The sequence below is a fragment of the Bombina bombina genome, chromosome 3 (assembly GCF_027579735.1).
Source record: "Bombina bombina isolate aBomBom1 chromosome 3, aBomBom1.pri, whole genome shotgun sequence".
Taxonomy (NCBI): domain Eukaryota; kingdom Metazoa; phylum Chordata; class Amphibia; order Anura; family Bombinatoridae; genus Bombina; species Bombina bombina.
Genome location: NC_069501.1, coordinates 830172640 through 830189831, shown reverse-complemented (window position 1 = coordinate 830189831; position 17192 = coordinate 830172640). Strand labels below are relative to the sequence as shown.

The window sequence follows — 17192 nt, the reverse complement described above, 5'->3', positions numbered from 1 at the left end:
GATACAATTTCCCTTTCATTAATATAAATCACATAAGATAGTTTTTCAGTGTTAATCTTTGTATTGGCTTTATATAGCATGATAAGTATAAAAAACTTGTACAATGATAATTCATATTTATTTGTTTAAATAGTGGGAAGTGGAAGTTCTGCTCTAGATATACAGAATAGGTGGCGTTGTTGTTCCTTCATAATTCTACGGACTAGCAGCCTATTACTGGATGGGGGTGTATGACACCGGTACCAATGAGAGGTTTTGTTTTATTTGACACGGGGATCAGACCCAATCAGTATCTGTTGATGAGTTGGAGGTATAATTTTTATTTTCGATCTGAGAGATCAACAGATGGATGCCAAGAGAATAACTGTTTATACACTTTCCAAGCGTGGCGCCATTTTTGTTGACACGCTTTATGTAATGTTTATATGTACACATAATGTAATATAGAATTTTGACTTGATGTACACGGCAGGTTTTGCTTTTGCACATGGCTTATCCTGATTGGTAGCCTTCTGGGGAGGGGATTTCAGGTCTTTAAAAGCTAGTTTATTTTCACTTGATGTTTGTCAGAGGACGGGACGCTGATAGTCCTGAAATGTCATAAATAAAGTTTGTCACAGACGTCAGAAACCCAGTGAGTTCTTCATTTAATTACTAAATTTATATACAGTATATATATATATATATATATATATATATATATATATGTGTGTGTGTAGATATGTGTAGATATGTGTGTACATATGTATTTATGTGTATATATGTATTACAGACATATATAGACATATAAACACATAAATACATATGCACACACACACACATTTATATATATAAGTGCATTGGAGCCCTTTGCAGTTAAGTAGATTAAAACATGTAAAAGCATATTTCTGCAATATTCATTTATACTAAAGTGTTATACAGTGTATTTACTGTAACTATTTCACATTCCGATGTTCTTTCATAACAGAATATGTTCTATTTATATATCTATACTTATATATAATCATGTAAATATATATGTATATATAGGTATAGATATATATTTTACAATAAAAACATCAGAAATATATTAAAATATGTATTTATGAATAAATAGAACATATTATGCTATGTAAAGAACATTGTAATGTGAAATATCGATGCACTATTTCAGACTTCACAAACTCTCCTTTTCCTCTTTGTGACCATCATCTCCTCACTTGCAACATATCATCCCTCCCTACAACTCTCCCTCCTTCTACAGGGAGTGCAGAATTATTAGGCAAGTTGTATTTTTGAGTATTAATTTTATTATTGAACAACAACCATGTTCTCAATGAACCCAAAAAACTCATTAATATCAAAGCTGAATAGTTTTGGAAGTAGTTTTTAGTTTGTTTTTAGTTATAGCTATTTTAGGGGGATATCTGTGTGTGCAGGTGACTATTACTGTGCATAATTATTAGGCAACTTAACAAAAAACAAATATATACCCATTTCAATTATTTATTTTTACCAGTGAAACCAATATAACATCTCAACATTCACAAATATACATTTCTAACATTCAAAAACAAAACAAAAACAAATCAGTGACCAATATAGCCACCTTTCTTTGCAAGGACACTCAAAAGCCTGCCATCCATGGATTCTGTCAGTGTTTTGATCTGTTCACCATCAACATTGCGTGCAGCAGCAACCACAGCCTCCCAGACACTGTTCAGAGAGGTGTACTGTTTTCCCTCCTTGTAAATCTCACATTTGATGATGGACCACAGGTTCTCAATGGGGTTCAGATCAGGTGAACAAGGAGGCCATGTCATTAGATTTTCTTCTTTTATATCCTTTCTTGCCAGCCACGCTGTGGAGTACTTGGACGCGTGTTATGGAGCATTGTCCTGCATGAAAATCATGTTTTTCTTGAAGGATGCAGACTTCTTCCTGTACCACTGCTTGAAGAAGGTGTCTTCCAGAAACTGGCAGTAGGACTGGGAGTTGAGCTTGACTCCATCCTCAACCCGAAAAGGCCCCACAAGCTCATCTTTGATGATACCAGCCCAAACCAGTACTCCACCTCCACCTTGCTGGCGTCTGAGTCGGACTGGAGCTCTCTGCCCTTTACCAATCCAGCCACGGGCCCATCCATCTGGCCCATCAAGACTCACTCTCATTTCATCAGTCCATAAAACCTTAGAAAAATCAGTCGAGATATTTCTTGGCCCAGTCTTGACGTTTCAGCTTGTGTGTCTTGTTCAGTGGTGGTCGTCTTTCAGCCTTTCTTACCTTGGCCATGTCTCTGAGTATTGCACACCTTGTGCTTTTGGGCACTCCAGTGATGTTGCAGCTCTGAAATATGGCCAAACTGGTGGCAAGTGGCATCTTGGCAGCTGCACGCTTGACTTTTCTCAGTTCATGGGCAGTTATTTTGCGCCTTGGTTTTTCCACACGCTTCTTGCGACCCTGTTGACTATTTTGAATGAAACGCTTGATTGTTCGATGATCACGCTTCAGAAGCTTTGCAATTTTAAGAGTGCTGCATCCCTCTGCAAGATATCTCATTATTTTTGACTTTTCTGAGCCTGTCAAGTCCTTCTTTTGACCCATTTTGCCAAAGGAAAGGAAGTTGCCTAATAATTATGCACACCTGATATAGGGTGTTGATGTCATTAGACCACACCCCTTCTCATTAGAGAGATGCACATCACCTAATATGCTTAATTGGTGGTAGGCTTTCGAGCCTATACAGCTTGGAGTAAGACAACATGCATAAAGAGGATGATGTGGTCAAAATACTCATTTGCTTAATAATTCTGCACTCCCTGTACTTCTCACACCAAACTTCACAGAAGCATTATGTCGTTAGATCAACAACAGCTTGCTAATTCCCTCAAACCTCTCCTCTCATCCATCTCCTCCTTCTCCTGCCCTGACCAATCTATCTGCCACTATAATTCCACCCTTACATCAGTCCTTGACAATCTGGTCCCTCTTACCATTGCTTGGAAATCACACACTCATCCTCAGCACTGGCATATTACTCTGACACGGTACCTACGCAAATGTTCCTGAACTGCTGAGCGGCACTGGATAAAATCTCGGAGTTCAGCTGATTTCCTTCATTACAAGTTCATTTTGAAATCCTAGTATTCTGCCCTTAATCTCTATAAGCAACATTACCTCTCTACTCTTATCTCTAATCTTTCTTCAAACCCAAAACGTCTGTTCTCCACTTTCAATACTCTTCTCTGCCTACCCCCACCCCCTATTATTACTTCTCTATCAGCTCAAGACTTTTCCAGCCACTTCAGTAGCAAAATTGATTCCATCAGAAACGAAATCAGCTCTCAACATACTTCCATTCTCTCACCCCCTCAAACACTCGCAATCAACCACAACCTTCATAGCCATAAATTTAGCTCTTTCTCCCCTGTTACTGAGGAAAATGTTTTGACACTTCTACTCAGCTCTCACCGCACTACCTGTCCTCTTTACCCTATCCCCTCACAGCTGCTCCCCTTCCTGTCTTCTACCCTTACCCCCTATACTCACACACATTTTCAACCTCTCCCTCAGCACCGGTATATTTCCCTCATCTCTGAAACATGCACTGGTCACACCTATTCTCAAAAAAAAACTTCTCTTGATCCAACCTCCCCATCCAACTACCGCCCTATTTCCCTACCCCCTCTTGCCTCAAAGCTTCTCGAAAAGCTAGTATATGCACGCGTATCCCATTTCTTTACATTAAACTCCCTCCTTGACCCACTGCAATCTGGATTCCGTCCCCATCACTCCACAGAGACAGCAATCGTTAAGGTTACCAGTGACCTACTTACAGCAAAATAAAAAAAAAACACTTCTCTCTGCTTATCCTCCTTGATCTGTCCGCAGTCTTTGATACTATTGACCATCCTCTTTTGCTCCAAACCCTCCAATCCTTTGGCATTTTGTGACACAGCCCTCTCGTGGTTCTCTTCCTACCCGTCAAACCGTACCCTTAGTATAGCCTTCTTTGGGGCCTCCTCTGCCCCTTCACCACTTTCTGTTGGGGTACCGCAAGGCTCTGTCCTCAGTCCCCTTCTCTTCTCAATCTACATGTCATCATTAGTGTGACGGATACCCCGGCTACCCCGACTGGGTAGCTCCGCCAAAGGGTCCTGCTTCCTCCCTGCCGACTGCAGCTACGTAGCTGTTAAGTGACCACAGCCTGTAGCCACCCCTGATGCCTGACAGCACCAGTACTCAGTGTCCCAACCTGTGGCAAACTCCAGCTACCCCGACTGGGTAACTCTGACAGAGGGTCCTTTCTTTTGCGTGGAACAGGCTGCTATGTAGCCCAGGAAAGTGATTTTAGCTGGAGCTCACCCAAATAACTAGACAGACTAGCATTCAGGTGAAACAAGAACTGATTTTATTGTAAAACATACACTCCTTTTATACACATAGCTCATCTTGATAACATAAAGGACAATCCCACAATTTTCCCCCCATTCCCGCCCCTCCAGAGTGACCGGCACCTCCATAGCAGCCACAGTGGTAGCGGTTTTAGGGTGATCCCGGTGGAGCGGCGTTACCAGGGACTGGAGTTACAGTCCGTTGAAGTTATGGGGTTAGGGGTATCCAAAACCCCCAGTTCCCAAAGGAGCTCCCCTCCGATAATTCCCCCAGCTCTTTGTCCTCCCTAGAGGCTACCAATCCCCAAAAGAGCGGAGCTCTGGGGCAAAGGGTTGATGGAGCAACCAGGGGTAAAGTTAGTGGATGTTCTGCGGTCCTGTGGCCGACCGGGAGTTCCAGGAGCCTGGCCAGCCTGAGAGGGGTTAGGCGGGTGTCCGTTTCCCAGCTGCTGGTTTCCCAGCTGTATTCCCACCCCAGACCGGAGGGTGAGGTTGCTCCTTGGTGGGGCAGGCAAAGCTTGGGTGACCAAACATGTGGCACCAACTGTATAAGCTTTTATCTTCCTTGTCCAATGCAACACCTGCCCCCAGTGAGAAAAACTCCAGGACAAGAAAAGAGTAGAGACCCTGCCAAGTTACTGAGGGGAGAGACAGTCTGTCTCTTCTCCCGAGAAGGCAATCTACCACTGGGGAGGGAGGTTTGCTACCTCCGCTCCATGGGAAACTGTGCTGCAACTGGGGATGGAGACCGGCTGTCTCTGCTCCCTGTACAGGGTTCTGCCGCTGGGGAGAGAGACCAACTGCCTCCTCTCCCAGAAAGGGATTCCACCGCTGGGGAGAGATATCGATTCAATTGGCAGAAGAGGCCGCTTCAAGCTTACACAGCATACTCCGGTGGTAGACTCCTAGGGATGACGTCACTGACGCTTCCGGATTTCAGCTTACACACACTATTGCTTGCGGTGATCGGGTGCAATGCCCATAAAGCAACGGATTACTTGCCAATAATATCCAAAAAGAAAACGTTCTGGCAGCACATAGTAGTGATAAAATTTTCCACTTTATTGAGCAATTTTACAAGCACACAGGTACATCATGGACTGAACGTCTGACGCGTTTCACGCCCCCTAGTGGCGCTTCATCAGAGACAACAGGTGTTCTAGCCACAACCTTCTTATACACAGGTCGTGGGCAGGTACATATTTTAACCCTTCAATGTCACAATCAAACACAGTAAACATTAAAAAGGATACTTAATAACAAAATATGCTACAGTTCACAATGTCACACAACCCTCATATAACCCTTATCAAGGAAAGAAAGTTGTTTAGATATTTAATTTTTCTTTTTCTTTTAACAGTTTACTAAAGGTACTTATTAGGTAAGCCTATGACTATATCCATTAGTATAGGTGTCCAAAAAAGACAAATTAAATATTATTTTATTAGAGTCGATTAACTCTTATTCAGATTGTTAGACCTACCAAAGATATATATATATATACAAGAGAATATGTAAATATGCTCATATGCATATATCAATATCCAAACGAATCACTGATAATTTTAGATACACACGAACATAAATGTATACATGTTCATGTGTAAACACAAATATTCACAGTTCCAGATATTACTGATTATCGGATTTTATTTACTTTGTTTTAATGTGATTTTATTAATTAATTTTATCTTTATTTTGTTTATTTATTTGGTCTAATTTTGCATTAATGGCTTGTTTGTCCTCAACTATATAAACAAAAAGGAATGATAATGATTGATATCTTATACAAAATAACTAATGTCCCATTCCAAATTGAGGCCATTGGGAGTTCTAGTTTTCAACTGATAGATCCAGTATAATTCTTTCTTATCTAAAATCTTATACTTATTACCCCCTCTTAAAGGGACCTTTGCTACATCTATAATTTTTACTCTAAATTTCCCTTCATGGGTGAAATGTGTAAGATTAAAGTGCCTGGCAATAGTTGAATCCTTGCAATAATTTTTCACATCATTGACATGTTCCCTGACCCTCACATTGACCTCTCTGGTCGTTTTTCCAACATATTGGATCTTGCAAAAACTGCATTCCAATAAATAAAAACGCAAACGTAGTCTTACAATTTGCATAAAACTTTATGGGATAAACATTATTATCAACTGTGGATTGAAAAATATTTGTTACATCCATCATGGGGCATGTTAAGCATGTTTTAACTCCACATTTGAAACACCCTACCTTTCTTAACCAGTTATCTCCTCTATTGGTTCTCACACTTGGAACCAAACTGGGAGCTAGCTGGGCCGCCAATGTCATCGGTTTCTTGGGTACGAATCTGCAACCAGACATATAATTCTGGAGTGTTTGATGCCCACCAAGTATTGGCATATGTTTCTTTAGGATTTTAACTATGTCAGAAAATTGGTTAGTATACTCTGTTGTGAATACAATAGTATCATCATTAAATTGCTGAGGAATAGTTGTATCAGCTTTTTTTCTTATTTTCACTTTGCTGATTTCCAACTTAGTCTTATCCAATTTCTTTTGATCATAACCCCTGGCTATTAACTTTTTTGTTAATTCATCTGCCTGTTGATGGTAGATGGCATCATCCTCAGTATTTCTCCTTAATCTAATGTATTGGCCCCTCGGAATAGCTCGAACCAAATGAGGGGGATGGCAGGAGCTCGCATGTAAGATTGTGTTACCCGCGGTACTTTTGCGAAAAGTTTTGGAAACAATCCTTCTCTCCTCCACATTCCCCTCCAAGGTTATATCCAAGAAGTCAATACATTTATGATTGTATCCTCCCACAAATTTCAAAAACAATTCATTATCATTCAGAAAAATGCCAAAATCCTTAAATCTAGTATCATCCAAGCGTTCATCTACGATCATAATCAGATCGTCGATGAATCTTTTGTAATACAGTATTTTCTCTGTGTGATCTTTAAATGCATAATTGTATAGGTACTTGATTTCCCAGAAACCCACATACAAATTTGCAAAGCAAGGGGCAAATTTTGCCCCCATTGCTGTGCCGCAACATTGCAGATAGTATCTGCCATCAAAAATTAGAAAATTGTGGGTAAGGACAAATTCCAAAACAGCACATATATATATACTTTAATGTTGTCTTCATATGCAGAGAATTTATCAAGAAAGTATCTCACAGCCATTATCCCTAGAGTGTGTGGGATAACAGTATATAATGATACTATATCCACTACTACCCACGAATATTGGTCCTTCCATTCAAAATCCTTCAAATATTCAAGCCAATGTGCAGAATCTCTTAAATAGCTAAATAAACTTTTCACTATTGGCTGCAAAATCTGGTCCAACCACTCAGAGAGGGGCTCAAGTAATGACCCAATGCCCGATACAATGGGCCTACCCGGTGGTCTCAAAGGATTCTTATGGACCTTGGGCAAATAGTGAAATAGTGGTACTATTGGAAACTCTGGAACAAGTAACTCTATATCCTCCTGTCTAAATAGCCCTAAATGTACACCATCATCAAGCAGCGATAACAATTATCTCTTAAAGATCAAAGTTGGATTTCCGCTAAGCAGCGTATACGTAGTTGTATCACTTAATTGGCGAGAGGCTTCATCAAAGTAATCTTGTTTGTTTAAAACAACAATATTCCCTCCCTTATCGGAGTTCCTGATTACAATTTCTTGATTATTTTTGAGTGATTCCATCGCCAATTTCTCAGATTTGTTAACATTACTCCTAACTGTTTTTTTATTTACAGATAGATGTAATATATCTCTTTCCACAGTTTTTTGATACAAATTAATCGCTTGTCCCCTAAATTGTATAGGATAGAAGTCTGAGCCATATTTCTTAGGCCCTAGTGGTATAGCTTGTTGACATAGTGTATCATGACCTGTTTGCAGATCTATCATTGTGCTAAGTGTGCAAGCATCCTGAAAGGAGACATCTTGTGTATGTGATGTTATATTAGTATCAGTGGATCTCACCTCCCTATCAGCACCAACATTAGGTTGTAAGCAGAAAAACCTTTTTAAAGTTAACTTGCGTATAAACCTATTAATATCTATTAATGTGTTGAAGGGGGAGAAATCCCTGGTAGGTGCAAATCCTAACCCTCTGCTAAGCAAACTTATTTCATCTTTCTTGAGAGCATATGAAGATAAACTGATCACATTTAAATCTAATTGTCCCACATTTTGTTTGCTCATTTCTTTTTTCTTTTTGCCTTTGGATCTCCTGACCCGTCTAAAGGGACTTTGGATCCTTTCTTGGGCTCTTTATTACGCTCTTTTCTTGAATCTTTGGCCCTTGTAGATTGCCCTTCATTCTCTGTGTCTTCATTGCTGTTTACCTGCAGAGAGTGGGAGGAAATAGAGGAAGAGATGGATGAAGAAACAGAAGAAGGAGAAGAGAAGGAGAAAGATGTAGATTCTGCTGAATCTGCTGATTCCTGGTCTGAGGACTCCGCTTCTGTTGAGGAGAAGACCACTTTCTTTGCTTGCTTGTTTTTCAGAATGGGCTTTGAATTCTTATTCTCATCCTTCTTAGCCTTGTTTTTGTTATTATTGTTATTCCATCTTCTTCCTTTACCAGGAAAGGACTTCCAAGAATTCTTTTGGAGCTGTGGCCAAATATAAACCTTGTTGGTCTCATAGTCCAATCTGTCACGATTAAACTTCTCTCCCTTACGTTCTGCCAGGATAGAATCCAACTTATCAACACGTTCCTTCATATGTTTCTTTTGTTCTAAGACCACAATGTTATTCCTTATATTATGCTGGTATTATTTATCCGTTGTGAGACGGGTATGCCGTTCCTCCACAGGAGCTCTTAACAAAGGTAACAATGATATCATAACAGATTTGATGAGGTATTCCCTTTTTTTTTTTTCTTGTCTGGGATAATATTGTGTGATTAAGGAAATAATCGTCAAGTAAAAGAGGCAAAGGTTTGAATGGCCAATATGCCTGCTTGCAATCCTTGTCTCACAACGGATAAATAATACCAGCATAATATAAGGAATAACATTGTGGTAATAAGAGAACCTGTCTTAATATAAGCTGTGTATAAGTTCATGCAAGCTAAAGAGGATTAAGGATAAAGGTTGCAGCTCAATTTCAGCAAAAAAGAAAAAAGTTTACATATTTATATGCTTTTGAACAGTGTGAATTGAGGATTTATTACATTGTATAACACATGCTTGTTTGGTGAATCGGTTTATAGTAGTGATTGCATTGATATATGCATAAAAGACACGGTACTATCATGGAAATGGATAATACAGTTTTGTCTAGCTCTCTGTATAATGCCGAATCAAGGAAGGAATTATTTCAGCTGATAAATATGAGGGATTTAGTCCCTGTATGGAATCACAGTTCAAAGCTTTGGAAAAGTTATTGGTGGCTGATTTGCGCTTAACCTGGAATATTGAAGCCTTTGAGCATTATGTGGAGCTCTGTAGGATCCCGAGGGGATTAAGGCTCAATAAATTTCCTACCTTTGAGGTAGAGTGCCCGGACATAGTACAAGAATGGAATGAGGCACTTACAGAATGCTCTTTAAAATTATTAAACATCTTAATAAAGTGCAAAGTGAATAAAAGAGTGAATTTGAAGGAGAGGATGTTGGAAATTGAAAAAGAACTTTTAAAATATGAACAACATGAGGAGTTCTTAGAACAAAAGAAACATACGAAGGAACGTGTTGATAAGTTGGATTCTATCCTGGCAGAACGTAAGGGAGAGAAGTTTAATAGTGACAGATTGGACTATGAGACCAACAAGGTTTATATTTGGCCACAGCTCCAAAAGAATTCTTGGAAGTCCTTTCCTGGTAAAGGAAGAAGATGGAATAACAATAATAACAAAAACAAGGCTAAGAAGGATGAGAATAAGAATCCAAAGCCCATTCTGAAAAACAAGCAAGCAAAGAAAGTGGTCTTCTCCTCAACAGAAGTGGAGTCCTCAGACCAGGAATCAGCAGATTCAGCAGAATCTACATCTTTCTCCTTCTCTTCTCCTTCTTCTGTTTCTTCATCTATCTCTTCCTCTATTTCCTCCCACTCTCTGCAGGTAAACAGCAATGAAGACACAGAGAATGAAGGGCAATCTAGAAGGGCCAAAGATTCAAGAAAAGAGCATAATAAAGAGCCCAAGAAAGGATCCAAAGTCCCTTTAGACGGGTCAGGAGATCCAAAGGCAAAAAGAAAAAAGAAATGAGCAAACAAAATGTGAGACAATTAGATTTAAATGTGATCAATTTATCTTCATATGCTCTCAAGAAAGATGAAATAAGTTTGCTGAGCAGAGGGTTAGGATTTGCACCTACCAGGGATTTCTCCCCCTTCAACACATTAATAGATATTAATAGGTTTATATGCAAGTTAACTTTAAAAAGGTTTTTCTGCTTACAACCTAATGTTGGTGCTGATAGGGAGGTGAGATCCACTGATACTAATATAACATCACATACACAAGATGTCTCCTTTCAGGATGCTTGCACACTTAGCACAATGATAGATCTGCAAACAGGTCATGATACACTATGTCAACAAGCTATACCACTAGGGCCTAAGAAATATGGCTCAGACTTCTATCCTATACAATTTAGGGGACAAGCGATTAATTTGTATCAAAAAACTGTGGAAAGAGATATATTACATCTATCTGTAAATAAAAAAAACAGTTAGGAGTAATGTTAACAAATCTGAGAAATTGGCGATGGAATCACTCAAAAATAATCAAGAAATTGTAATCAGGAACTCCGATAAGGAAGGGAATATTGTTGTTTTAAACAAACAAGATTACTTTGATGAAGCCTCTCGCCAATTAAGTGATACAACTACGTATACGCTGCTTAGCGGAAATCCAACTTTGATCTTTAAGAGAGAATTGTTATCGCTGCTTGATGATGGTGTACATTTAGGGCTATTTAGACAGGAGGATATAAAGTTACTTGTTCCAGAGTTTCCAATAGTACCACTATTTCACTGTTTGCCCAAGGTCCATAAGAATCCTTTGAGACCACCGGGTAGGCCCATTGTATCGGGCATTGGGTCATTACTTGAGCCCCTCTCTGAGTGGTTGGACCAGATTTTGCAGCCAATAGTGAAAAGTTTATTTAGCTATTTAAGAGATTCTGCACATTGGCTTGAATATTTGAAGGATTTTGAATGGAAGGACCAATATTCGTGGGTAGTAGTGGATATAGTATCATTATATACTGTTATCCCACACACTCTAGGGATAATGGCTGTGAGATACTTTCTTGATAAATTCTCTGCATATGAAGACAACATTAAAGTATATATATGTGCTGTTTTGGAATTTGTCCTTACCCACAATTTTCTAATTTTTGATGGCAGATACTATCTGCAATGTTGCGGCACAGCAATGGGGGCAAAATTTGCCCCTTGCTTTGCAAATTTGTATGTGGGTTTCTGGGAAATCAAGTACCTATACAATTATGCATTTAAAGATCACACAGAGAAAATACTGTATTACAAAAGATTCATCGACGATCTGATTATGATCATAGATGAACGCTTGGATGATACTAGATTTAAGGATTTTGGCATTTTTCTGAATGATAATGAATTGTTTTTTAAATTTGTGGGAGGATACAATCATAAATGTATTGACTTCTTGGATATAACCTTGGAGGGGAATGTGGAGGAGAGAAGGATTGTTTCCAAAACTTTTCGCAAAAGTACCGCGGGTAACACAATCTTACATGCGAGCTCCTGCCATCCCCCTCATTTGGTTCAAGCTATTCCGAGGGGCCAATACATTAGATTAAGGAGAAATACTGAGGATGATGCCATCTACCATCAACAGGCAGATAAATTAACAAAAAGGTTAATAGCCAGGGGTTATGATCAAAAGAAATTGGATAAGACTAAGTTGGAAATCAGCAAAGTGAAAATAAGAAAAAAAGCTGATACAACTATTCCTCAGCAATTTAATGATGATACTATTGTATTCACAACAGAGTATACTAACCAATTTTCTGACATAGTTAAAATCCTAAAGAAACATATGCCAATACTTGGTGGGGATCAAACACTCCAGAATTATATGTCTGGTTGCAGATTCGTACCCAAGAAACCGATGACATTGGCGGCCCAGCTAGCTCCCAGTTTGGTTCCAAGTGTGAGAACCAATAGAGGAGATAACTGGTTAAGAAAGGTAGGGTGTTTCAAATGTGGAGTTTAAACATGTTTAACATGCCCCATGATGGATGTAACAAATATTTTTCAATCCACAGTTGATAATAATGTTTATCCCATAAAGTTTTATGCAAATTGTAAGACTACGTTTGCGGTTTATTTATTGTAATGCAGTTTTTGCAAGATCCAATATGTTGGAAAAATGACCAGAGAGGTCAATGTGAGGGTCAGGGAACATGTCAATGATGTGAAAAATTATTGCAAGGATTCAACTATTGCCAGGCACTTTAATCTTACACATTTCACCCATGAAGGGAAATTTAGAGTAAAAATTATAGATGTAGCAAAGGTCCCTTTAAGAGGGGGTAATAAGTATAAGATTTTAGATAAGATAGAATTATACTGGATCTATCAGTTGAAAACTAGAACTCCCAATGGCCTCAATTTGGAATGGGACATTAGTTATTTTGTATAAGATATCAATCATTATCATTCCTTTTTGTTTATATAGTTGAGGACAAACAAGCCATTAATGCAAAATTAGACCAAATAAATAAACAAAATAAAGATAAAATTAATTAATAAAATCACATTAAAACAAAGTAAATAAAATCTGATAATCAGTAATATCTGGAACTGTGAATATTTGTGTTTACACATGAACATGTATACATTTATGTTTGTGTGTATCTAAAATTATCAGTGATTCATTTGGATATTGATATATGCATATGAGCATATTTACATATTCTCTTGTATATATATATATATATATCTTTGGTAGGTCTAACAATCTGAATAAGAGTTAATCGACTCTAATAAAATAATATTTAATTTGTCTTTTTGGACACCTATACTAATGGATATAGTCATAGGCTTACCTAATAAGTACCTTTAGTGAACTGTTAAAAGAAAAAGAAAAATTAAATATCTAAACAACTTTCTTTCCTTGATAAGGGTTATATGAGGGTTGTGTGAGATTGTGAACTGTAGCATATTTTGTTATTAAGTATCCTTTTTAATGTTTACTGTGTTTGATTGTGAAATTGAAGGGTTAAAATATGTACCTGCCCACGACCGGTGTATAAGAAGGTTGTGGCTAGAACACCTGTTGTCTCTGATGAAGCGCCACTAGGGGGCGTGAAAGGCGTCAGACGTTCAGTCCATGATGTACCTGTGTGCTTGTAAGATTGCTCAATAAAGTGGAAAATTGTATCACTACTATGTGCTGCCAGAACTTTTTCCTTTTGAGAGATATCGATATCTGTCTCTCCCTGAAAGGGCTTCTCTGTAAGGGGAGGGAGGACGACTACCTCTGCTCCCAAAGGATGCATCTGCCGCTGGGGAGAGAGACCGACTGTCTCCTCTCCCTGCTCCTGGCTCTGCCACTGGGGAGAGAGACAGACTGTCTCCTCTCCCAGGAAAGGGTTCTGCATACAAGGGAGGGAGGACGACTACCTCCGATCCCAGGGGATGGTTCTGCCACAAGGGAGAGAGACCGACTGTCTCCTCTCCCTGTACCTGGCTCTGCCGCTGGGGAGAGAGACCGATTGTCTCCTCTCCCGGGAAGGGGTTCTGTGTAAGGAGAGGGAGGACGCCTACCTCCTCTCCTTGGTTTCTTGGAGCTGTTACAGGTGCCTGGGTGGCCCCCTGGTCCAAGACCATAAGCTCGAAGCCAGACTGCTGATCAGGATCCAGCAGCCCTGGTTCCCTTTTTCTTGGTTGTCCCTCCTCCATGGTCGAGCTCCATGAATCCCAGAGGGCTGCACCCCAGATCTGTATTCCCTTGGCACAATGCTCAACAAGGTCTAGCAGCCTCTTGTATTCTTTGACCAGTGCCTCTTCCTGGTCAATTATAAAATCCAGATCATCTAGCAGCCAGGTTTCCTCAAAGAGATCCAGCAGTTCCTCTTGGAGCCCAGAGATATCCTGCAGACCCTGGTCCATCTTGCTCCCAAGCTGTGGGTCCTCTGTCTTTTTTGCAAACAGTAATCCAGGGCCACCAAAGCCAAAGCTCTCTGTGGGGGAGCCATCCTACAGCCATGGCTGTACTTGCATAACGAGCCATTGGAGGGCCCGGTAGCCGTCCTCCACCCACATCTCTTGCTGGACCAGTCTATATAGAACAGATAGCCATTCTTTCTTTGGCTTCCCCTCAGAGCTCTCGGAGGGCAAGGTTCCTCAATCCCAGAATGTCCAGTACCGGACAAGGATCTTTAGTTCCGGTCAGCTTCTTTTGTACTCTCCCTAGGAACTCTGCCTCCATATTTATGGTCTACTGTGGCGCTTCTCCTCTGTCAGCAGGAACCTTGTAAAAGAAGCAGATCCCACCGCTGCCAACCACTGTGACAGATACCCCTGCTACCTCGACTGGGTAGCAACGCCAAACGGGTCCTGCTTCCTCCCTGCTGACTGCAGCTATGTAGCTGGCAAGTGACCACAGCCTGTAGCCACCCCTGATACCCGACAGCACCAGTACTCAGTGTCCCACCCTGTGGCAGACTCCAGCTAGCCCGACTGGGTAGCTCTGCCAGAGGGTCCTTCCTTTGCATGGAACAGGCTGCTATGTAGCTCAGGAAAGTAATTTTAGCTGGAGCTCACCCAAATAACTAGACAGACTAGCATTCATGTGAAACAAGAACTGATTTTATTGTAAAACATACACTCCTTTTCTACACACAGCTCATCTTGATAACACAAAAAGGACAATCCCACAATTTTCCCACCATTCTTCCCCTCCACACTGACCGGCACCTCCATAGCAGCCACACTCACACAGAATCCCAGAACACAGGGGTAGCAGTTTTAAGGTGATCCCTGTGGAGCTCTGGGGCAAAGGGCCACTGGAGTGACCAGCGGTAAAGTTAGCGGATGTTCTGCTGTCCTGTGGCTGACCAGAAGTTCGAGGAGCCTGGCCAGCCTGAGAGGGGTTAGGCAGGTGTCCGTTGTGAGGTGGCCGACCGGGAGTTCCAGGAGCCCAGCCAGCCTAGGAGGGTTTTCCTGGTCATAAACCAACTCTTCTCTGAACAAGTTTTAAAACACAAAACAAGCCAACAAAAAACAAACAAAGTGCTTCCAGGGATTGTATTTGCTCTGAGGAGCCCCAAACCACTGAGAAACAACAGGGGTGAGGTTGTAGGGGGGTGGGGGTAGCCTTAGCTGTCTGGTATCCATTAAAATTAGGTTCCCTAATAAAGTTCCATGGGTTCCAATATCATTTGTATCCCAACGACACCCAAATCTACTTCTCTGCACCAGACCTATCTCATTCCTTGCTAACCCATGTCACTAACTGTCTTTCTCACATCTCTTCCTGGATGTCCTCTCACTACCTTAAGCTAAATCTCTCAAAAACTGAGCTCCTTATTTTCCCCTTTGCTTCCAAAATATCCAACCCCAATCTCTTTATAGCTGTCGACAACTCCATCATTACCCCTACCACGCATGCCCAATGTCTTGGGGTCACACTTGACTCAGTTCTTTCTTTCACTCCTCACAGTCCTTGGCTAAATCATGCCGCTTCCACCTTATAAACATCTCTAAAATTAGACATTTCCTTACACAAGACACAACTAAGACTTTAATCCACTCTCTCATCCTTTCCAGCTTCGATTACTGCCACTCTGTCTTCTCTGGTCTCCCCAGCTGCCGCCTAGCTCCTTTACAATCCATAATGAATACCTCTGCCAGGTTCATCTTCCTTACATATTGCTTTTCATCTGCTGCACCTCTCTGCCAATCCCTTCACTGGCTTCCTCTTGCCTCCAGGATTAAACACAAAATTCTCACTCTGACATACAAAGCCCTCAACTGCATTGCTCCCCCCTATATTTCAGACATAGAGGCCCATTTATCAAGCTCTGAGTGGAGCTTGAAGGGCCGTGTTTCTGGCGAGTCTTCAGACTCGACAGAAACAGCAGTTATGGAGCAGCGGTCTAAAGACCGCTGCTCCATAACCCTGTCCACCTGCTCTGATGAGGCGGACAGGATTTGCCGCAATTTAACCTGATTGAATACGATCGGGTTGATTGACACCTCCCTGCTGGTGGCCTATTGGCCGCGAGTCAGCAGGGGGCAGCGTTGCACCAGCAGCTCTTGTGAGCTGCTGGTGCAATGCTGAAAATGAAGAGCATATTGCTCTCCGCATTCAGCGAGGTCTTGTGGACCAGATCCACACTGTCAGATCAGGTCCGCAAGACCTTTGATAATTCGGCCCCAGATACTTTCCCTCCTGTCCCCTTCGCTCTGCTCAGGATCTCCTACTCTCCTCCTCTTTTGTTACCTCCCCACACTTACAGGACTTCTCCAGACTGACTCCTATCTTGTGGAACTCTCTGCCTCGCTCAACCAAGTTTTGAAAACTTCAAGTGCTCCCTAAAGACTTTACTGGTCAGGGATGCATGCAACCTACACTAACCTTTCTAAATACCGTTTCCTCTCCTCCATTGCTATACCCTTGAACCCCCTTAACATGTAAGCCTAAGAGCCATGCTGTTTGTAGATTACCTTCTTTAGAGCTGACTACAACAGTGCGACTCTTGGCAGGGCCCTCTACCTGTCTGATCCCTATAAATGTTTCCTTGTATTCCGCCTATGTTTTTAGCACTGTGGAATCTGTTGGCGCTCTACAAATAAGTGATAAAAAT

At 40.9% G+C, this 17192-nt stretch overlaps 1 protein-coding gene across 1 annotated transcript in view; it reads left to right on the top strand.

The window, feature by feature from the left end:
- Window positions 1–17192, top strand: part of MYO16 (myosin XVI) — a 944954-nt gene that overhangs the window by 290131 nt on the left and 637631 nt on the right. The gene's annotated exons all lie outside the window — the stretch shown is intronic.